Here is a 25,395-nt window from a genome sequence, read left to right on the forward strand (position 1 = left end):
GCTGATTTATAAAATTAAATTAAGTATAAAATTTTAAAAAAAGATGTATGCCCTGAGAGAAATAGCATAAGTAATCTTTGTGTGCTCTAATACAAATCCCCTGTCTCTAGAGCACATGGCCATAAAGCCTTTTTAATTTTTTTAATATATTTTTTTGGAATTAAAATCCATGGCTGATATGTAAAATTAAATTAAATTGTAAAAGAAAAAATTATATCATGTTAACTACTGCTTCTCTGCCACCAAACCCTCCCATAGATTTTTTCATTGTGCTCTAACCCATGGCCTCTTTTGTTTAACAACACATACTGTTTGAATGTGTTCTGTGTTTGGCTGCAGGACTCTCAGCTATGAAGCAAAGGGTTGGTTGCACTGGACATTGAATGTATAATGGAATGTGCACACATAGAATCCTGTGCCTTACAAGAGGAACAGGAAGTGCTCAGGGAGGGTGGATAATTTTACTAGAGTACAGATTTCCCAGACAAGGGCCATGTCTCACCTTAGTGTAGAAGGGAAGACCTGGAATGGTTTGGGTTGTCTGAGTTATTTGATCTCTACTCACCCAGTAGGGTAACTGCCAATGTCCTGAAGCCCAGCTTGGAGGGCCTAGCTTATGAGGGACTCTGGGAAGGATTAGAAATCGGGTACCAGTGGGAGGTAGCTTACAAGTACTTTCCAGTTAGATGATGGCTGGGGACCACCGAGGCAGAATCAGGTTGTCAGCACTTGCCGAACACTTCCTCGTGGGTTTTCTAAGGTCATTGTACTTGTCCTCATAGAGACGAGAGAAGGCCTCAAGCTTGTGGGCACGCTCCCTGCTCAGGGACTCCAAGGGAAAGCTCAGGTTGTTTGCTTCTGCCAGAGAACGAAGATCAAAATAATTCTTGGCATACACACTGGAAGGAACATTAATGTTGAACTGTAGCAATTCTAGGAACTGTCGCTCCAGCTCATTCATGTCCTCCACTGTGATATCTTTCAGGATCTGGCAGTAATCTACATTCCACACAGCCTGGTCATCTCACACCTTAGGGGCCAGCAGAATTGCCCCGAGAACAATGTGCTTCCAGTTGGCTGAACAGATGTCAGTCCCTGCATACGTCAAGAGTATACCAGGGTGACAATGGCACATACAGCTGTCAGCTGAGTAGCACTGAACAGTGTCCAAATGAACCGGTAGATCTGCTTATGCTCTGGGTTGTGTTTGTCATAATCTGGTGGCACTTCAGATTTTGAAAGAGGGTGGAGGTTTTCATCAAAAATATCTAAGAGCATCCTTCCATCTGGGTCCCTGTTTTTGATGTGTAATATATCGCAAGAGCTACACATTTGATGGTGTACTTGAGGTTTGTTTGGCTGACTTGTGTTTTCTGACTGTTTCTGATTTACTTTGGGGCTAGATCAGAATCTTCATTGAGTAAAATCAAAGGGTTAAAGGTCCCCTGTTACTGAGAAACTGACTTGAAGTCTGAGAGTCCGAGTCACTCCTGCACAAGGCTTTGCTTCTGCTCAGTTCTTAGATTGTAGTGACCGAGCTTTGTGAGCTCTTCTTCATTGTTTGAGACACTTGAGACAAATTCTAGCGTTTTGTTTGTTACACCCTCTGCTGTGTGAGCTAGGAAAAGTTTAGAATTGTTTGTTAGTTAGTGTTGAATACCCTAAAATCATATGCCTGACCCCAACAGGCCCCTCCCCATGGAGCACACTTTGGAAACGGAAGGAACAAATGCCAAAATCCCAAGAGCATAGAGCCAGAAGTGTTAGTCAGGGTTCAGTGGAATGTGTGTTGTGCAGTCATGTTTCCAGTCAGAAATACGAGCAAGTTCTGGCCTAAACTTCCAAGCAGGAAGTGAAAAATTAACTGTCCTCCGTTGTACCTTTGATGGCCTCTTCTGAGTGGGAAACAAAGCTTCCCTCTTCCAGAACCTTAGACAGGTCTAAAAATGTAGAAAGTGTCATTTCATATTCTCTCATCTCTAACACTCTAAAGGGGACCTATTTTTCTTAGCCAAATATGAATACCTCTTAGACAAATTCCTTCCTCTTGTGTAAAATACCTTCTTTTATCAGCCCATTTCAGGAAAGAACTGCTGACTTGATAGCAGAAATTTTATTTTTATTCCTTTTATTTGAATGGGAGATTTGAAAATTGACTAAATGTAAATATTTCAATGCACCTGATACTATTTTGTGGAGTTTATTAAACTACTTTAAAAGATATAAAAAAAAAAAAAACAAGTACTTCCCAGAATTTTCTTCTTGTTTTGCTGTAGGGAGCTGTAAGGAAGACCACAATCTATACTATAGTGAGCTTGGGGGCCACTGTCACAGATGAGGAAGAGCAAGTTGGCTGAGCTATTAGAGTCTGACCTTCTTGGATTGGAATGTACCACGAGCCAGATTGAGTTTCTGCTATCCCTGTGGTGACCTGGGCAGTGGCCTTTAGCCTCTGTACTTTGTTGAGTGTGGATTCACCGGCAAGGGATAGGCTCTGCCACCCCACGTGGGAGACTTGTAATATCACTGTCCAGTGTGCACACACAGGCATTGATTTTTATATGTAGTCAGAAGACGTGTTAGAAAACTGGATGTTCTGAATGTTACACCCCACCTTCATGTATGTCTAACAAATGTACAGATAATTTAGAAACTAGTAGAAAAGAGCTGATGGGCATCATCCTTCAGCACTACATGATTAGAGTGTTTTCAACTTTCTGCTCCTGTCAGCCACCATGTTCTGATTCAGTGAAGTTCACTTCTGAGGCAGAAAAGGAGTTTCTGAATTGTAGAGGTATCGCAGGTTTGCACCACTTTGGGCAGGTAAAAAGGGTAGATGCCACGGTTTGTGACACAACCTATGTGGGAGAAAGCAGACATCAAATTACTTCCAACATTGTTTTGTGGTTGGACATTATTGGGGCTAGGTTTGTCTGAAACAACAAGGGGGCAGGAGGGTCTCTAGAGTCATAATAGGCTCTGGAGGAGGTCACCTCCATTGGCAGGGAGGGCTGAAGGGCCTGGTCCCTCTCTAGAAGACATACCAGTTGTTGGAAGGTCAAAAAGTTAACAGTTTAAAGATCACTTTGAGTTAATATTGAGGGAGTTGGGAAATCTGTGTTTATTTCATTTTTATACACATGGAACAAAGGGTAACATTGGTCAAAGTCACATTTTTTCTGGGCTGATTTCCTTTTGTTGTTTTTATTCAAATTTAGTCATATTTTCCTGCTTTTGTTTTTGGCTTTTTCTCTCCTTCCTTTATATTCTTCCACAAATACTGCACACAATCTTCATTGTTGTATCTTTTGTGGTAAATATAGAAGTCACATTGTGTCAATGTTTATATTGTGTTTTCATAATCACATTGAGCATTCTGAGTGTTTCCATTTTGCATGTAGCCTTGTAATCAGTTTTTCTGTTGTAAATTGTTGGACACTGCCTTTGGATTGTATTCAATTTGTGATTCAAATTGTTCATAAAACATCTTAATATTGATGCATCATGTCCTTAAGGATTATTTATATACTTTATTTATTTAGATTTTGTTGTTAATCTTTGAAAGATTTTTAGATTATTAGATAAAAATATGGGGCTTGGCAGGTGGCTCAACACATGTTCTTCTCGGAGACGACCTGAATTCAGTTCTGATCCCAGCACCCAAATCAGGAGGCTCATAACTACTTGCTACTTTAGCATCAGTGGATCTAATAGCCTCTTTTCTGGTGTGTCTCCTCTACACATATGGAAGACATTCTTTCAAACATATAAACACACACATAAAATTTAGATAAGTTTGTTTTCAAATTTTCATATGACTTATAAAGCAACTAGAGCAAAACAAGTTGTTTTCTGTGTATAATACAAATTATACATTGTTTTATGAAAAAAATCTCTTATCTTGCATTTGGTTTGGAGAAGCTTTCCTTTCTTCATTCCGATGCAGATTTACACCTAATCATCAATCATAGGAAAGTGATCCTAACTTTGTGAGCAAGAAGGTAGATATAGTAGCATAGTGAATACAGCAAAAGTTATATTTTATTATGCTAATGGTCATTACAGAAGGTTCACACTCTAAATTCCCAACTATTGCCCTAAGTCTGTTCACTTGTGAAATGTATGTTAGCTGAAGTTCAAGTCTAGTAACTAACAGAAATCTCTAATCAAGGGTCACGATCCTGGGGGAGTTGTTCTAGACACAGTTGCTGATCAAGATGATATCTTTCTACATGTGCAGAGCAGAACATTGTTCTTGGTCTTAGCTTATATACTGTCCAGTAGACATCATGGGCTTCTAGGACTGTGCCTGGTTATCTTATGTGAGTAACATGGGTGGTTTCTGGTTATCTGGTACAGGCTTGGGTGTAGTGGGTTCATGACTAAGCTATATTTACATGTCTAAATGGCTTTTTCAGCATCTGAGATCATCCTGGTTTTTTTTTTTTCTTTCAGTCTGTTTCTATGGTAGATTACACTGACAGATTTTGGCATATAGAACCATCACTGCATCTCAGGGATGAAGCCTCCTTGATCATAGTGGATGAATTTTTTCATGTGTTCTTGAATTTGGTTTGCCAGTATTTTAATGAGTATTTTTGCATCAATGTTTATGAGGAAGATTCGTCTGTAATTCTCTTTGTTGCATCCTTGTGTGATTTGGGTACCAGGGTGACTAAAGCCTCATAGAAAAAATTTGGCAATGTTCCTTTTGTTTCTATTGTGTGGAACAATTTGAAGTGTATTGGCATTAGATCTTCTTTGAAATTTTGGTAGAATTCTTCACTGAAACCATCTGGCTCTTGACTTTTTTGGTTGTGGGACTTTTAAGTATTGCTTCTATTTCCTTAAAGGATATTGGTCTATTTAAATTATTTATCTGGTCTTGATTTAATGTTGGTATGTGATACCTATCAAGAAAATTGTTCATTTTTTAGATTCCAAAATGGTGAAGTATAGGTTTTTTAAATATGATTTAAATATTGTCTGGATATCCTCAGTGTCTGTTGTTATGTCCCAATTTTTGTTTCTGATTTTTAATTTTGATATTCTGACTCTGCCTTTTGGTTACTTTGAATAACTGTTTGTCTCTGTTTTCCTATTTATCACATCTAAATATCCTACCAATCACATCAAATAAAGAGAAGTTTTAAGCTTACTCACTTTTGGGGTATAGGCAATAGTGTTTTGAGTACAGCTGCTAATGTTGGACTTCATCTATCTGTCCTCCTAGGGTCTCAATATCCCTAGTAATCTCATAATCCATTGCATGTAATTGTGGCATGTTAAAGGAAAGAACAGTAGAAATGTCATCAATAGCTTCCTATTCTAGCAAGTCATCTTCTGGTCATTATTATATACAGTACCTGAGTCAAAATCTTCTCTAAGTTCAAGGGTTAGGCTGGAGATCCTGGATATGTTTCCCTGCCCTGAGAAAAAAAGCTGTAACTTAGAATTTTTGACTTGGGCTTAAGGATGGTTTAGTTACTTATATTTTTTCTATTATTTCTTAATTTTTGTTTTTTTCTCCATAAATGAACTAACTCATAAATATTTCTTGCTTTTTTGTCATATTCACATGTATTCTTGTTGATTACTTCTATTTGCAAACAGTTTATTAGTCATTTTTCAACCATAGTCATGTGCCAAATTATATCTCACTTTGTAATTAATTCCCACTATGTATTTGTCTTTTCCTGGAATATAAAAGATACCAAAACTTCATTTTTTCAAAGTCCTTTAGAACAGAAATGAAACATACCTTAAAACAATGTTTTTTATTCAGATTGGTTCTTAATATAGAACTGGCTGGAGTGGATCTTGATATTGTAGAAAATCTGGCCCAAACCTACATAGACCCACCTGCTTCTCATAAAGTTACTCTTTATGCTAGAACTCAATATATCTTTGAAGGTTAGTGTACATTTATATGTAATGTATACTTTTTTTTGTTTTTCCCTGAGACGGCCTTATTACGTGATTACCCCACTGCCTCAGCCTGCTGATTGATGGGATTAGAGGAACGGTTCTTGGTTTCTGTTCTGTTTATTTTCATTGTGTTCAAAAGCAAAAGTAAAGGCAATCTTTAGAGTATCCTTACAATTTTCAAAAACTTAAACAAGAACTTAAGAATGGTACAAACAGTATAGGAGAGAAGTTTGTGGTGTCTTTGTAGGGATTTCATGAAACCATTGACAGAACATCAGTCTCAGAATACCCATTCCTCTCTTCCAGGAATTAGTGTGAAGATTATATTTAGAGTTTGTGGTAGGTGCCATTTTTTATGTTGAGCAATGTCACAATTGATTATTTAGAGTTCCTGAATTTGTGGGATTTCAGTAAATTCAGTAAATTATTCATTACTTAAATTTGAAATTGTTTTAATAGATAGCACACTTGTATATTTTAGAAAGTAAATATTGCTTCTAAGATTGTGAAGTTTCTAGGTATATGTTTTTTTAATCCCATTTTTTTCTGGAAAAGTGTTCTCATCTTCTGCTATATTAAATTTGTATGTTGAGCATGTCTCATCAGAAAATCTGAAATCCTGTTAGAATATTTAAAAGCCTTATGGATGATAGAAGTATAGATGGTAAAGTCTAAAGACACCCCAAATATTAAAAAGTACTGAAAACTTCCATGTTACACACTAACATGTTGGAGAATTATTCATTACTGTTCATTGGAAGTAATTTAAGTTTTATAGAAATAATTGAATAACATCTGAGTCTTTTTATAATAGTATTCAGTGGGGCCTTATGCTTATCAAGGTACATTTAAAATGGTTTTGAATGAACAATAGAAACCACTGACATACATTTAATGCTCATCTTGACATTTGAAATAGCCTAAATAGTTTATTATTACAGTTTTTTTAAAAAGGAAATAAAATGGCAAGTGATGAGGGGGCTCAAAATTCTCTCTATGCAGGTAAGTTCTAAACTCAGAAGTAAGAAAAACTGAACACATATTTGGTAGTGTTTACTATGGAATGAGTTAGATTAAAACTTGGCTTTGATTTTTATAATACCTTCATTAATCGCTCAGTGTTTCATTTTTATCTATCTAATTTGAAATGTGAAATTTAGGACTGGGAGCATTATAGTACAGTATACATGTATAGCTCTAGGCCAAGTTGTTACATGCCCGTGGTTGGTGTATTTTGTTTGTGCTCTAACAAATAAAGCTTGCCTGAAGATCAGAAACTGTATCTAGCCTCTAGTTAACCATAGAAGTCTGAAGGTCTGTATAGACAGGAGACAGGAAGTGATATAACTGGGCAGAGAGAGGAAGGAATAAGGAAGGGTGAAGACAGGATTCCCCCCCTTTGACTCAGGTGTTGATGAGGTAACAGGTGGCTGTAGCTTATTCCTTTGTCTCTCTGGTCTTTCAGCATTTACCTCAATATCTGTCTGTGGGTTTTTACTATTAAGACCAATTTATGCTACATCTGGCATCCAACTTGTGGGACACCAATTCACAAAAATGCCATTTGCCTGTGCTCTGCAGATACCAACCCAGGCCATAGCTACATGCAACTAGAGTCACTACACCACCAACTAGGTTTTCTTCTCTTCATATGAATTATCATCATCATTGGCAGATTTGATGAGATCATTGGGAATTCTTAAATGGAGCAATTAGTTAAAAGATAAAGTTTTTCCACACTTTAGAAAATGGGAAATGTTGCTAGAGGGCTTCTCTCCAGCTTCCACCAAGCCCCGCAGTCCCACAATCCACGTATAAAATAATCACTCAGATGCTTATAATACTTATAAACTGTATGGCCGTGGCAGGCTTCTTGTTAACTGTTCTTTTATCTTAAATTAACCCATTTTTATAAATCTATACCTTGCCATGTGGCTGGTGGCTTACCGGCGTCTTTACATGCTGCTTGTCCTGGCAGTGGCTGTAGTGTCTCTCCCTCCTTCTTCCTGTTTCCCCAATTCTCCTCTTTCCTTGTCCTGCCTATACTTCATGTCTGGTCACTGGCCATCAGTGTTTTATTTATATAGAATGATATCCACAGCACTTCCCCTTTTCTTCTTTTTTTTAAAAAGAAAGGTTTTAACTTTAACATGGTAAAATTACATATAACAAAACAATTATCGAGCAAGAATTACAGTTACAATATTAAAGATGTCCTATCTATCTTATATTTGTGAGTTTAAGGTTTTCTATCTAACTTATCTTTTATCATAACTGAGGAAATTACAGCTATCTAGTCTTTAACCACATCAAAGACCTGAGAAGGAACATAATGGTACCTGAGAAATGGTAGATGGATGCAAGCAACTTTCAGGAATCTTGCAAGAGTAGACCAAGACAGCTGGCAGTCTGGACAGTCACCTAATGTTTCTCAGCATTGTTGGTTCATTCAAATTGGCTACAGGCCTAGAGTATCTGACAGACCATTTTCAGAAGCAGGAATTCTGAAAGACCATCTTACCCTGTCTTGGCAGAGTACAGTGATCGCTTTTCTTGTGTTCCACTTGTCCAGGAAGGACAGCATTGCATTCATACTGTCAGTCATCAAGGCAAGGGCAGTTCTTTGTCCAGTAGGTCATTTTGTGCCAAGAAGACAAACTTCCAAATGGAAGTTTCTTAGAAGCCCAACATTCTCTCGGGAACAAATTGGTGCAGCCAGAAGCAATTGTGTCTCACGTCAACAAAATTTTAAGTTATTTAAATGCCATATTCTCTAGGTCTATGAAGTGTTTGAAGATTACCTATCTATTTGAAATATATCTATGTATACCTAGAAGACTTAACTAACATGGCTACAAATATGATTATCATAGATGACTAATTATTAATCTATTTTTAATTATCCATTACAATTTTAAATGAGTTACATAAACATAATACCTCAAACAAGAATAGAAATATATATATATATATACAGTATAACAAAATTAACTTCAAGTTTGTATTAATAAACTAAAATTTATACCAATGTAAAACATTTTAAACATAAACTAAAATCTATACCAATGTAAAACATTTTAAACAAGTTGTTCTTTAAAAGTAGGTTCATTAATCTACCCTTTTATCTTATCATCTCTATATCCTCCTATATATCTATATCATATCCCCTTTTCTTTTTTAGAAAGAGATCTCATTTATAATCAACCTGTTTTAAATAAAAATATTGTTTTTTTTGTCCCACACCAGAGGGCTCTTCTGATTTGGGACACGAGAATCTCTTAACCATTTTGTTTAAAGCAATATGTCTGGGTTTAGAGGGGGAGTGAGCCAATTCCAACTCTAAAGCCAGTTTGGTATATTTGGGAATTTGGGCATAGCATCTCTTACTACTTCCTGATGGAGGGGGGTGCTGTATCTTATGGGGATGCAAAGAAAATTTTAGGCCTATCGGGTAGTCCTTGAGGCTGTATTGTGGGAGCCAGTTGCCTTGAAACCATTTTGGATGTTGGATCATCTGGGCCATGGTGTCATCGGAGATCTTTCAGGGGGTCTTGGCTGGTGAAACCTGATGTATCTTAATCTGGAACAAATCCACAGCCTCTGGCTTTCTGTGGAAACAAAAGCAGAACCTCTTTTCCAAAGCAACATATCCTTAAATCCAAATTTTGAAGTCAAGGTATCTTTAAAATATACATTTTGGCATAACTCAACAGCTTTTGCAATCAAATGTTTTTCTTCAGTTACGAATACCAAAGAGAACATAATCCAGATTCTTTGTGTGGTAGCCATCTTTACGTGGCTTATTTTTTATATTACCTTGAGCCTATTGCTTTAAACTGCACCATTCTAAGACTGAAACGGCGCTGTGACTGCTGACTCCACCCATTACAGCTTACCAACAAGGCATTTTCCGCCAGTTCTGTGAGTCATCAAGTCTCAGAAATAGTGGGTCTAAGCTTTTATCAAAGAAGTGTGTAGCCCAGAAACCTTTTTTTTTTTTCACTTATAAACTGTATGGCCATGGCAGGCTTCTTGCTAACTGTTCTTTTATCTTAAATCAACCCATTTTTATATATCTATACCTTGCCACGTGGCTGGTGGCTTACCGGCGTCTTTACATGCTGCTTATCCTGGCGGTGGCTGCCCTCCTTCTTCCTGTTTCCCCAATTCTCCTCTTTCCTTGTCCTGCCTATACTTCCTGTCTGGTCACTGGCCATCAGTGTTTTATTTATATAGAATGATATCCACAGCAGGGAAACACTATTACAATGGAGGGAGTTAGGTCTCTGCATGGTAATATGTTGGACAGTTTGAAATGGAGCAATTAAATATGAGGATAATGAATTTAGATGGGATTTACCTAATGTTAATTACAAATATTATGTCTGATCATTTTTGTTTTATCACTAAAAAGGTTGTTTAATGTGAGTGCCAAGACACAAGTCTTAGAAAAACTTATTAAAACAGATCATAGAGATACTCAGACCTGGACAGAGGAATTTAAAGGAGAACCAGTCTCAGCATTGCATTATAATGTTACAAAGAACACCCTAGGTTTTTCAAATAGCCAACTATAATTTATCTAGTAACCTTACAGAAACTGCCAAATGACAGATAACCCCAAGGCTGTGTAAGAGCTAAATAGACTTGAAGCCCACCTTGCAACAATTAGGAACAGGTAAGGCCCTATCTCTGGACTGGGCAGACCAGGTCTCTAGCCCCCAGGCCCCAGGGCACATTCCATGCTCCTCCCCCAGCCATTGGATCCCTAGGGACCAGGCAGCTGCCTCTTCCCACACCCATCGCCTGTGACACCAGTGAACACCAGACCCGTAGGCCCACACTGCACCATTTCTGAACTGGGAAGACCAGTTCTCTAATCCCCAGGCCCCAGGGGGCACATTCTGTGCCTATCACCCTACCCCTAGTCAGTGTAGCCCTAGAAACTGGGCAGCAGATTCTTCCCCTACCCCACTCACCAAACCAATTATCCCCTGTGGCACTGGTGACCACAGGAACCATAAGCCCACCCTGCACTGATTGAGAATATCTGCTCCCTAAGACAGAGCCGATTAGTGCTGATTAGACTAAGAACTGCTCCCTGAGACACAGCCAATTGGGCCAAGAGCCCCAATTAGAGCAAGAGCTCCTATTGGACCAAGAGTATCAATTGTTCCAAGAGAGACTTCTTCAGACACAGACACCACTTGCAAATGATATAATACTATACATAAGTGACCCCCAAAATTCTACTAGAGAACTCCTATATCTGATAAACCCCTTCAGTAATGTGGCAGGATATAAGATTAACACACAAAAAAATCAGTAGCCCTCCTATATACAAAAGTTAAAAGGACTGAAATAGAAATCAGAGAAACATCACACTTTACAATAGACATAAACAATATAAAATGCCTTGGGCTAACTAAGCAATTGAAAGACCTGTATGACAGTAACATTAAGTCTCTGAAGAAAGAAATCAATGAAGATATCAGAAAATGGAAAGATCTCCATGCTCATGGATGGGTAGGATTAATATAGTAAAAATGGAAATCTTACCAAAAAGCAATCTACAGATTCAGTGCAATCCCCATCAAAATCCCAACACAATTCATCACAGACCTGGAAAGAACAATACTCAACTTCATTTAGAAAAACAAACAATCCAGGATTGATAAAACAATCCTGTGCAATAAAGCCACCTCTGGAGGCATCATCATCCCTGACCTCAAGATATATTCTAGAAGTATAGTAATAAAAATAGCTTGGTACTGGCATAAAAACTGCATGTGGACCAACAGAATCAAATTTAAGACACTGACATTAACCCACACACCTATGAACATCTGATTTTTGACAAAGAAGCCAAAATTGTACAATGGAAAAAAGAAAGCATCTTCAACAAATGGTACTGGCACAACTGGATGTAAACGTGGAGAAGACTGAAAATAGATCCATATATATTGCCATGCACAAAACTCATGTGCAAGTGGATCAAATATCTCAACATAAATCTAGTTACACTGAACTTTATAGAAGAGAAAGTAGGAAGTAGTTTTGAATGTATTGGCACAGAAGACTACTTCTTAAATATAACATCAGTAGCATAGACACTGAGAGCAACAATTAATAAATGGGACCTCCAGAAACTGAGAAGCTTGTGTAAGGCAAAGAACACAGAAAATAAGACAAAACAGCAGCCTATAGAATGGGAAAAGGTCTTCACCGACCCACATGTGACAGAGGACAGATCTCCAAATTATATAAGTAACTCAAGAAACTAAACATCAAAATACCGAACAATCTAATTAAAAAATAGGCTACAGATCTGAACAGAGAATTCTCAACAGAAGAATCTCAAATGGCCAAAAGACAGTTAAGGAATTGTTCAACATCCTTAGTCATCACAGAAATGCAAATCAAAACAACTCTGAGATACCATCTTACACCTGTCAGAATGGCTAAGATCTAAAACACTGAAGACAGCTTATGTTGGAGAGAATGTGGAGCAAAAGGAACACTCCTCCATTGTTGGTGGAAATGCAAACTTGTATAGCAACTTTGGAAATGTGTATGGAGATTTCTCAGAACATTGGGAATCAATCTTCTTCAAGACATAGTTATACCACTCTTGGGAATATACCCAAGGAATGCTCAATCTTACCACAAGGACACATGCTCAACTATGTCCATAGAAGCATTATTCATAGTAGCCAGAACCTGGAAACAATCTAGATGCCCCTCAACCAAAGAATGGGTAAAGAAAATATGGCAAATATACACAATAGAATACTACTCAGCAGTAAAAAACAATGATATTATGAAATTTGCAGGCAAATGGATACAACTAGAAAATATCTTGAGTGAGGTAACCCAGACTCAGAGGGAAACATATGGTATGTACTCACTCATAAGTGAATACTATATGTAAAGCAAAGAATAATTTGACTAAAACCCACAGATCCAGAGAACCTAGCTAACAAGGAGGACGCTAAGTGGGATACATAGATAGCCCAGTGAAGGAGAAAGAGATGAGATTTACATAAGCAAATTGGGAGTGAGTGGGATAATGGAGGGTAAAGAATGGATGATGAGAACATAAGGAAATGGGAGGTTCAAGCTGGAACAGGGACAGCATGGGAGAGCAAGAAAAGAGATAATGATAAATGAAGACATCATGGGAATAGGAAGAAACAGGGTGCTAGGGGAGTTCTCAGGAATCCATAAGGATGGCCCCACCTTAGACTACTGGCAATATCTGAGAGGGTGCCTGAACTTGTCTACTCCAATAACTAAATTTTTTAATACCCTAACTGTCATCATAGTGCCTTCATCCAGTTACTGATGATAGCAGATGCAAAGATCTGTGGCCAGATGCCAGGCCAAGCTCCAGGAGTCCAATTGCAGAGAGAGAGGGAAGATTCTATAAGCGAAGGTCACTGAGATCATGATGGAAAAACATACAGAGATGACCAGCCACACTAGTGGAAACTCATGAACTGGACCAATAGCTGTGTAGCCCCTATGGGACTGGACTAGGCCCTCTGGATAGGTGAGATAGTAGTTTAGCTTGTACTGTTTTGGGGACCTCCAGACAGTGGGATCTGGATCCACCCCTGGTGCATGGGTGGGGTTTTTTGGAGCCCAGTGCCTAAGGTGGGACACTTTGTGCAGCCTTGATGCAGGGGGAGGGGCTTAGACTTGCCTCAACTCAATGTACCAGGCTCTGCTGACTTTCCATGGGAGACCTTGACTTTGAGGAGGTGGGAATGGGGGCTGTGTTTGGGGGAACGCTGCGGGGCAGAAATAGGGAGTATGGGGGAATCTGTGGTTGGTATATAAAATTAATTAAAAAAGAGCAGACCATTCCCTGGTAGAGGACTACATTAATAAAATACTGTTTGACATTACCCATATGTGCAATGTTAACTGCTGAAATCAGTAAACTGACAGCCAATGTCCTGTGTCTCAACTTTCTGAGATGACTTAACTATGCTGAACAGGATTGAACATATCTACAAAGGAGAACCCCATAGTTGGAAATTCATTGTTCATTGGCTCAAGTTACCCTCCTCCCCATGGCAAGTTGTACAGCCACCAATCTAGCCTGCCATTCACATGACATAAATTAATGCATGATGGGAAATATCAAAATGACCTACCCTACCACAATCAGGTCCTATTTCATAATGGTAACTCCAGCAGCTGATTGCCTATGCTATTTCCCTCTGCAGTGTACACAAGAAATTATTCCCCCTATTCTAGTCTGAAGTAGAAGCCATGCTGTTGGGGGCTGCAGGAATATATTACAAGAACTCAGCTACCTGGAGTGATGAAGGAATTCCTTGAGAGGAAGCCAAATTCCAAGGAGTTGTTGGTGTTACTTGGCTTGTTATATATCAACTGTCTTCTGTTATGAAAATCATGTGTGCCTTCATAGTTTTCCCAATTGAGCTTTCCCTAAGAAGGGCTAACAGTGTGGACTGATCACTCTCTGGGACATACACATTCCAGGTATTTGGAGAACAGCCTCAGGAAAGTTTTCCTCTGGAATCAGATATCTCCCTTAGCCACTTTCAAGGATTAATAGTAATTAGAGTCCACATGGAAGTCTCCTGATTTAAGGTATATTTCACAAGGAGACACCACCTATGTTTAGACAGTTTGTCTTAGACCCTCCTTTCTTACAGTCTTACTAACTTTATAGACCTCCAACTCCTTACCTAACCATTTCTAGGAATATTTAGATGACCTTCTTCACTGACAGCTATGCTCAGCCTGAACCCCAAACCTCCCTGTAATTATCATCATTGGCATCATCTGGCCAGGCCCATCCCCAGATGGAGGAAAGCACCTTATCATAGATGCCTCTGTACTTTCCAAGAACAGACTTAAGCATCCAGGCTACCTGTTTGAGAAGGCCTGGCAGATGTGCCAATTAAGCTTAACTTTCACCTTTCCCAAATCTTACCTCTAGTTCTAGATCTCCCTGTAACTATCACCAGAGGCATCTAGCTGTACACAGGTTGCCTAGCGACCAAGCACACTTTCCCCCACCCTCCAGAAAAAAATGGCAGATAGCTTGGACATATAGGAGCCATGGGAAAAAATGAGGTAGTTTTCTTTTCTCCTGTTGACCTATCAACTTAAAGAGTTTTAACATTTTCTACCAATCATGTTTAAGACTATAGTGGAGCACGTAAGATCCGTCTTCTTAGATATTACCCGTATTTAGCCTTTAGTTAATTCATTTCCCCATTAGTCACTTCCCTTTTGGGTTGCAAATGATAATTACTATTACTGCCTCTCTATGTGATTCTTATCACCCCTCCATTTGACCTTGGTAGCCGGTTTTGCACTGCCAAGGGATTTCTGCTTGTAAGTGTATATATACTGGGACTTTCAGGGCACAGAATGGAGAAAAGAAAAGAGAATGGAAGAACTAGATGGGTAAGAACTTGAGAGGAACAAACTGAGATGGGGAAGAACTAGACTGAAGGGCTAGAAGAGAGTACTAGAGGAACGAGATAGAAGATGAGGAAGAGCCAAATGGGGAAGTAATAGCTGGGTAAGAATAAGATGAAAAGGACCTAGATGAGGCATAATTAAGATGAGAGAATTAAGATAGAACTTAGAGGGAACAGTATATATGAGAGAAATTAGGCAAGAAAGGAGCTAGGCACAAGAACGGAACTGAAGCTGTGTATATTTTCATTGTCAACAAAGTTCCCTTAATATGAGTAAAAAAAAAGATAACATAAGTGTTGGTTGAAACCAGTCCAAGTCCATTCAGATTATATTAGGGTAAGTTCCGTAATTTGAGATTACTTTTAGTTTGTGGAATTTTTTTGAAGGCATGATATCTCTACAAATCCCTGGCTGTCCTGGAATTCACAATGAGAACCAAACTGACCTCAAACTCAGAGAGAGTGGCATACTACTATCTTCTGAACGCTGGAATGTTTAAGCACAACTGAGATTTGTTTTTAAAATGACCTATCATTGAATCAGAGAATTAAATCTTAAATAAGATATAAAATGGAATCAACTAATGTTTTGATGAACCATATTATTTCTTGAAATTTTATAATTTAAACTAGAAAATCATTCCATATGTTCTCAATAACTGAGTTAATTTCTCTGCATTTTTTGATTTCATCAACTTGAAAATGTCTGTTCTATGTTTGTGTGTATATCCTTTTGCCATGATGTATATGTGGCAGTGAGACCACAACTTATATGTGCCTGTTATCTACTTACCCCATGCAAGTTCTAGGGATGAAAGCCAGGGAATTATTTGGTTGTCAGTGACTTCAATGGCACTTGTTTGGGTTTTAACAGTATTTATGTATGTGCTGGTATATGAATGTGCATATGCCACACAAGTATAGAAATTAGAGAAAAATTTGTAGGAGTGATATTGGTTTCCTAGAGATTGAACTCAGGGCATCAGAATTAGCAGCAACCATCTTTACTCCCAAAAACTATTCTCTAACATTCATTTGTTGTTCTGAGAAAGTGTTATGAACAAATGTTTGGTCCTCAGAATTAACTAACTCATTCCACATGCAATAAAAAGAAAAACAAAGACAGTAGCAGTATATCATTTTCATTTGCAAATGGGATTTATTATTCAATTTCTCCTGTTTTCCATTATATTTCAATGAAAATGTGTTTACAACCCAAAAAGACAATATTTTACTAATTTAATATTTCAACTAATCTTATTTGAGCATCAATGACACAGTTCTGGTTAGAAATGTCTGTGTTGTGCAATGCTGTGACTTCATCAGGATGACCATATGAAAATGGACAAAAGTAGACAACATAAAGTTGTCTTCTATTTTAAACACTTGTGTCATCGCCCATATTACACACATACACATGCACACACACACACACACACACACACACACACACACACACTAGAAAACATTATAAAGTAAATCTCACTGTTATTATATTATGTGGTATCACTGGATAAAATGCCAAATGGATAACAGATGAGGATGTGAAAATGGATGCAACTTCTAATAATGTGTATATATATCCATAGTACATCAAATTATATTGTGAAATATACAGTTGCTTACTGATAACTTAAATTATTACATCTGTTTCAGATTGATGAAAATGTACATTGGATGCATACATGAAGTATTTAATATTTTTATACCCTCTATTAAGTATATTAATATTAACATAGTTAAAATGTTTTAACAAAACAATAATCATTGGGAGCACATCATTTACCCTTAGACTTGTACTTAGGAGAATGACACAAGGATCATGAATTCTAATGTATTTATGACTAATTACTGACATTCAAACCAGGCTGGATAACATACATTTCAAGGGAATTTGTGAAAAAAAATATGAAAAATAAAACCAGGAACAAAAATCCACCACCCTTTCACAGACACCCTTATATGGTGATATTTTATTTTACTGAAAAGTGATTTTATTTGTATGTTAATAAATAAAGTTGCCTGGGGGTCAGAGCTAATAGCAAGCCATCGCAGAAGCTGGGCGGTGGTGGTGCATGCCTTTAATCTCACCACTTGGGAGGCAGAGCTAGGGGGAATCTCTGTGTGTTCAAGGATACAGCCAGCATGGAGACACTGCCTTTAATCTCAATGCCAACCTTAGAAGACCTGGATGTCTGTATAGACAGGCAGTGATAAGGAGGTCATGTGGTTGGGTTTTCAACCAATGAGAAGACAGAACAGAAAGTCAATAAAAGGACAGACACACAGGAAGTAGGTATCTTTGCTAAGGGGAAAGACAGCAGTGGCAGTGAAGGGTAAAAAGGGTTTTTACCTCTTAGCTATTGCTCTGATCTCTTGGGCTTTTAACTCTGCAATTGGCTCTGTGTTTCTTATTTAATAAGACCTTTCATCTACATTTGGCACCCACGTGGCAAGAATTCATTAAACACTGCTTGGCTTGGCTTGGCTGGCCTAGCTCCCTAGCTTGGGGCTAGCTCGGCCTAGGCCCCAGGCCTGACTGGCCATAGCTACAAGCGGTTACCCGCAGCTGGTGCTATGAACAAGTCAGGCCTGCCAGAGCTACCAGTCAGCTGCACTCACCTACAATTGCAGATAGAGCTGCTTTTGGCTGAAAAGCCAACACACATGGTCGGAGCTTAAGGAAGCCAGAGCCCAGGCTCAACACAGCTCAAGTGGGAACATGTGGCTGGATTTAAGCTTTTAGCCAGAACTCATGGCTTCTCTCTCTCTCTCTCTCTCTCTCTCTCTCTCTCTCTCTCTCTCTCTCTCTCAGATGCTAGCTAGCTGTTTTAAAATTCCTTCAGATTTCTACTGTTCTACGCAGACTTGGTAAGTCAATTAAGATATCATATATTTTAAAGAAAAAAACTATTAAAAAGAGAAAAATTTTTCCATATTAAAAAAATGGGTTTTATGTGAACATTGGAAAAAAATGGTCTTTCTTTGATAACATTTTAGGCAGTCTGAAAATGGAACAACTATATAAGAAGGTTAATGTTGATGGGATTATGTACATTATTACTTTTCTTGTCTGTATTTTACTATTTAAAAAGATAGTCAATTTAAGTGCCAGGATAAAAGTTTTAGAAAAATCTGTTAAACCTGTTAAAATGAATTATAGAATAATTCAGATTCAGACAGAAGAAATTAACAGTAAAGTTGTTTCAGGATTGGATTATAAGGTTACAGAAAGAAAGCCTGTTTTCACACAATTACCTTAATTTATCCAGTAACCATACAACAGCTACCTGGACAAGTGAATACACAAAATATTTGGACTCCAGTTGAAATGTAAGATTTACGAAGGATTAAGGAGGCAATGGTATCTTATGGCATGCATTCCACATATGTAATGAAAATGTTAAACTGCTGGTCAACTTATAATAGGACTATACCACAGGACTGGCTTAGCTGGTACATGCTGTTCTAGAATCTGGAGCACAGCTGCAGTGGCAAATGTGGTTCAAGAAGAAGCTAAAACCAATTGCTGAGGAGCCCCCAAATGGATCAGGCCCTCGGGATAAATAAGACAGTTGATTAGCTTGATCTGCTTGGGAGGCATCCAGACAGTGGGACTGGGTCCTGTCCTCAGTGCATGAACAGGCAGTTTGGAACCTGGGGCTTATACAGGGACACTTGGCTCAGCCTAGGAGGAGGGGACTGGACTTGCCTGGACTGAATCTACCAGGTTGAACTCAATCCTCAGGGGAGTCTAGGCTCTGGAGGAGATGGGAATGGGGGGAGGGCTGGGGGAAGGTGGGGGGGTTGGGGTGGGAGGGGGAGAACAAGGGAATCTGTAGCTGATATGTAAAATTAAATTTAATAAATACATTTAAAAAATGAAAATACATACAAAAACAATGGAGGGATAAAGGTATACAAATCTTCCAGGATCAGCTTGTTGGAAAAGGCCAATATGCTGCAATACAAACACAATGTTTATATGATATTCAAACCTTAATTCTATGTCAAATGGCAGCCTTGAATGCATGGGACAGAGTTGAGAAACCAGAAAAGAAAACTGAATCATTTACAAAGGTTGTACAGGGCCCAAAAGAATCCTTCACATATTTCTTACAAAGACTGTCTTCAGCAGTAAATAGAATGGTCCCAAATTCAGAAGCTAGCAAGATAATAATTGAATCTTTGGCTTTTGAAAATGCAAATGCAGCATGCAAGAGAATAATCAGGCCATTAAAGGCAAGATCTGTACCCTTGGAAGATTGGATTAGAGACATGTTTAAAGTTGAGGCTCATGACCATGATGATATGTGGATAGGAGAAGCAATTTAAAGAGATTTGTGGAATGTCAGATGTTTTGGATGTGGAAAGCAAGGACATTTGAAGAGGGACTGTAAACAGGGCATTCTTCAAAACAATGTTTCTTCAAGGAACCATGGCAACAGAATGCCCCTTCCTTCTGGAATATGCAGAAGGTGTAGTAAGGGAAAACACTGGACCAATGAATATGCATCAACAAGGGACTGGCAAGGTAATATTTTGCCTCAGTCTTCAGGAAACTACCAGAGGGGCCTCAGGCAGGACCCCACAGCAAATCCAGTTAAGACCTTTCCTGCAGTCATAGAGGAAACCCCTACTCAAAGCAATTAAATAACCAAATGCCTATTGGAATAAACCAGGCTACTCAAGGTGATGAAACAGCTGAGACTGAGAGAACAGAAAATGCAAGAGAAAACATAAAGAAAAATTTTGGCAAACTTCTATAAATGAACAAAGACCAAAATTAACAATAAAAATAAATGGTGTTTTGTTGTCTGGTCTGGCAGACATGGGTACTGACGTGACCATAATTGCACCAGAATTTTGGCATCCAACTTGGCCTCTTCAGTAGGTAAACATTCAGCTGTTAGGAATTGGGACATTATCTCAAGTGAAACAGAGTGCAAGATGGCTCGAATGTATAGGTCCAGAAGGACAGAGAGGAAAATTAAAACCATATGTAGCTAACATAGCTATGAACCTGTGGGGTCGAGACCTGTTGCAACAATGGAATACTCAGATTAACATCCCTCCAATCTCAGAAACAAATCATAAACTAGCACATATTTCTGAGAGAATATATTAGAAGATAGTGTTCTAATGAGTGGTCACCAGCCATCCATATTATACAAGAAGAGTGGATAACAACTGATGATCTTCCAAAGACACCAACAGCTCTACCTTTAAAATGGTTAACAGACAAACCTGTGTTGGTTCATCAATGGCCTTTAACAGCAGAGAAACTCCAGGCTTTAGAAGAGCTGGTAGAAGAACAGTTAAATGTTCAGCATATCAAAGAATCAACCAGCCCATGGAATTCTCCTGTATATGTTATTAAAAAGAAAACTAGTACATGGAGAATGGTAACAGACCTTAGAGCAATTAACAAAGTAATTCAGCCAATGGGCTCTCTACAATCTGGAATTCCTTTGCCTACTCTGTTACCAAAAGGATGGCCTCTCATAGTTATTGATTTAACAGACTGTTTCTTTTCAATACCCTTACAAGAGAAAGACAGAGAAAGATTTGTTTTCACAGTGCCTACTTATAATAATTCTTAACCAGCTAAGAGATTTCAATGGAGGGTCCTTCCACAGGGAATGTTGAATAGCCCAACCATGTGCCAATATTTTGTACAACAGCCATTGGAAGTGATATGTAAAGAATTTCCTAAATATATAATTTATCATTATATGGATGATATTTTACTAGCTCACTCAAATGCAGATACTTCAGAAAGAATGTTTGAAGAAATAAAGAAAATTTTGCCTTGCTGGAGATTACAAATGGCTCCTAAAAAGATACAAAGAGGAGATTCTATTAATTATTTAGGATATAAAATAGAGCTACAAAAACTTAGACCCCAAAAGGTGCAAATTAGGAGAGATTGACTACAAACACTTAATGACTTTCAAAGATTATTTGGAGACATTTCTCATCTACGAACTATTGTTGGGGTAAAAAAATGATGAATTGAACAATTTGTTCAAAACCTTAGAATATGACAAGGACTTAAATAGTTCAAGAGAATTATCACATGAAGCTGAGAAAGAATTGCCTTGGTAGAAAAGAAAGTACATGAAGGGCACGTGGATAGTATTGATCCAAAGCTGGATTGCATTTTGGTTATTTTACCCTCTAGGCATTCTCCTACATCAATATTAATGCAGAGGGAAGATATTGGAATGGATATTTTTACCAAATAAACCAAATAAAAAATTAAAAACTTATGTGGAAAAAAATCTCTGACTTGATTTGGAAAGGAAAATTAAGACTTCGTCAATTAGCAGGAATAGACCCAGCAGAAATTGTTGTACATTTAACTAAGGAGGACATTGAAAAACTATGAACAGAAAGTGAACCTTGGCACAGAGCTTGCAGTAATTTTGGGGGAGAAATTAACTACAAATATCCCAAAATCGATAGATTTGATCTTATAAAGAGTGCTGATTGGATCTTGTCTCAAATTGTACAGGAAAAACCCATATCTGGAGTTCATACATTTTATACAGATGCCAACAAACAAGGAAAGGCAGGTTACAAATCAGAAAATTTAACAAAAGTGGTTCAAAGTCTTTATAATTCAGTTCAAAAATCAGAATGGTATGCTATTCTGTTGGTTTTAATGAAATTTTCAGAACCTCTCAACATAGTAACTGACTCTCAATATGCTGAAAGAGTGGTACATATTGAGACTGTAGAATTTATCCCTGATGCATCAGAATTAACTTCACTAATTGTTCAATTACAAGATACAATCAGGAAAATGTGTCATCCTTTATATATAACTCATGTTCTATCCCACACTGGTCTGCCAGGCCCTCTAGCACAAGGCAATGATGAGATTGATAAAAAACTACAGAATTAAATCAGCCTATATACTTTGAGTATGTGCTGACCTCAGAATGGAAATCAGGATATGTGTTACGTTGCGGATGAGTTTTGCTTTTGTTTCTACAGAAGAAGATTAGCTGTGGATATGATTAAAATTGATAAAGCTTTGATCTGAACAAGAGAGATCTCATAATTAGAGGAGGTGATAGTTCATCAACCAGCATGAACATCCTATTTAAACTAACTTATATTATTAACACATGCCTTTTTATTTAATCAGATAATAACTTGCCAAAAGGGAACTTCCCTAAAATTAGTCTCAGGGAAAGGTATTTGTTTTTGTATTTTAGAGAAGACAAAAGGCTAAGGAATCTGAAGAACACTGGACAATGAGACAACTGAAGAAAAAGGACAAATCATCTGTCCCAAGAAAAAGAGTAAAATAGCCTATTGGTATTATCATCTACAAAATTTCATAAGTCTTCCTAAATTGTTTGTGCTCTTCTCTAAAGCAATTTAACACTATTGGTCTTGTAGTACCAGTTCAATTAAAATTTGAAGCTGACTTTGGAGTTGGAGAACAGCTCTATCCTTCTTTAAACTCAAGCATGTTGTTAAAAGGAAAATGCAAACTCCCTGTATCATGCCAGAAGAAAGAGCCATCTTCTGATATGGGACAGGAGAAAAACCAAATTAATTAAGGAACTATTCTACTACTACTAATATCAATTCTTTGGTTGTATTCTGTTTCTTTAAACTTTTCTTAAAGTATGCATTTTATATCAAAATTTACAAGATTAATATATATATACATTTTAAATGTTGTTAAGATATTAATGGTCATATAGCATACAAACTAATTCTAGAAAAAAGGCTTTACTTAGCACCCTATACATGTCTTAGTGTTTGAGTCTCTTATCAGTTTTCTTCAGGAAATCATGGCCAGGCCTAACATCAACTGAAGTCTCCTGGGAAAAGATGGGGCGCACAACAACAAAAATTTCATGTGGGCAATAATAATATCACTAAGCTGACAAACATCATCTACAGATGAACGTTGGACTACAAAGTGCTCAGAGCAATTTTGAGAGGTCTAGCTTAGATGATCCAGTTTCAAAGACTGCTTGAATAAGGACTTGAGATAAACCCTGAACTCTGGCATTATGCACAGACTGGATAACAAAGGATATAGCGACCTTTCTTAGAATTTGACAATTAACCCCAAATTTTTCTTTTCAGAATAAATATACCTTCGTCCGTACCCAGCAGGAAGCAATTTTAAGAATACGACGCCCACATTCCCAAAAAGGTGACGTAGAGCACGTGTTTGTTTGTTTGTTTGTTTGTTTGTTTGTTTGTTTGGTCTTTTAATGGGTTTTGGGTCTGGGATAATTTTCATTGTTGAGGAGGGTTGGTTACAAGTTGTTGTTAAGGGTTAGGAAAAGGGCTGTGCAAAGGAGATTAGATTTAATGTCCCTGTTTAAAAAAAAAGAAAATTACTAGTTTTAAATACTTTACATTGGATTGGATTTTTTATATTATATACAAATTATATATATATATATATATATATATATATATATATATATATATATATATATATATATATATTGAGATTGATATTGTTAGAAAATGCCATACATATAATTGTAATCTTGTTCAAGATATTGTACTTAAACTGTTCATTTAACAATGTAATGCAATTTGCTGATACTTGTTTTTATTACCAACTATTAGGATAAAAAAAAATGAAAGTTCATAGTTAGACATTAGTCATATTAAGTATGTTTTCAAGATTGAGCAGATATATTTTAGATAGACAGATCATCTTCAAACCCTTCAGAGATCTACAGAATATGGCATTTAAAATATTTTAATAACTTGGGCTGGAGAGATAGCTCAGGCATTAAAGGCTAGGCTCACAACCAAAAAAAAATATAAAATATTTTAATAACAGAAAATTTTTCTTTTTTAAAGACTATGAGACATGTAGTCTCCTGGCAGTACCAATCTACTTCAGAGAAAATATGGGCATTGAAGAAACTGCATATGGAGTTAACTTTCATTGTGGCAAAAGTTAGCCACTGGACAACAAAGTACACACCTCTTGGGCATGTGGGTGTTCTGTTCTTAAAATTACTTCCTGCTGTCTAGAGATGAAAATATCTTTATGGATTTCTGAAAAGAAAAATTTTGGATTAATTGCCAAGTCCTATATCTTTTGCCCAGTCTCTGCATAATGGGAAAGTGCAGGGCTTATCTCAAATGCTTGTACCAGTAGTTTGTGAACCTGGATCATCTCAGTTAGCCATCTCAAAATTGTCTTGAGCAGTTTATAGTCCAAAACAGATCTTTCAATGGTGTTAATCAGCTTAATAGCTTCATTATAATTCATGTAGAATCACCATTGTGGGATCCTCTCTTCCTTTGGAGGATTTCAAAGTTGCTGTTAGGCATGGTCATGGTTCCCTGCAGATTTTTTTGCCTCCTCTGTGGTTTAGAGCAATCACAGTCTGATAAATGTGTGTCTCTTGGAAAAATGAATTTTCTTCCATAGAAGAGAATATCCTCAAGGCAATTTCTCCCTATGACTAGCTTCATCAAATTTCTCCAAAATGAACTTTGCCAATGCTTTCTTATAACACAATGATCCTGGCAATTATTCTCTGAACAAGCAGCAGTAAACACTTTGTCTCCAGTAGCAGTGTCACCATCACCACCAACATGATGAGAAGCAGCTAGAACTTGGAGCAGCAACCACCACCTCCATGGTCCTGCAAGCACCATTTGTAGCCTGGCCCAGCAGCAGCTTCTCTCAGGAAGCCTCCTGAGCTGGCCTCAAATTTGGTATCTTCCTGCTTCCACCTCCTTCAGCAAATTCCACCAGTATGCACCACCACAACCAGCTGAATGCAGCTCAGGCATGAGCTGGAGCCTGCAAGGCCACAGGCAAGTAGCTTTTATGTGAATTCATACCCAATTAGTTGGTCACCAGATGTAGACAAATTTCTAAAGGTCTTATTAGTAAAAACAAACATAGAGCCAGGTATGGAGTGAACACTGAAAGATCAGAGACACAGAACAAGACACATCCAGTCTCAAACCTTATGTTGCCTAAAGATCA

At 37.7% G+C, this 25,395-nt stretch overlaps 1 pseudogene; it reads right to left on the reverse strand.

Moving 5' to 3' along the window:
* Nucleotides 1-682: 682 nt before the first annotated feature.
* LOC143269321 (cyclin-Y pseudogene) lies at nt 683-1,359 on the reverse strand (annotated as a pseudogene).
* Nucleotides 1,360-25,395: the final 24,036 nt, after the last annotated feature.

Source organism: Peromyscus maniculatus, chromosome 18, assembly GCF_049852395.1.
Source record: "Peromyscus maniculatus bairdii isolate BWxNUB_F1_BW_parent chromosome 18, HU_Pman_BW_mat_3.1, whole genome shotgun sequence".
NCBI lineage: Eukaryota > Metazoa > Chordata > Mammalia > Rodentia > Cricetidae > Peromyscus > Peromyscus maniculatus.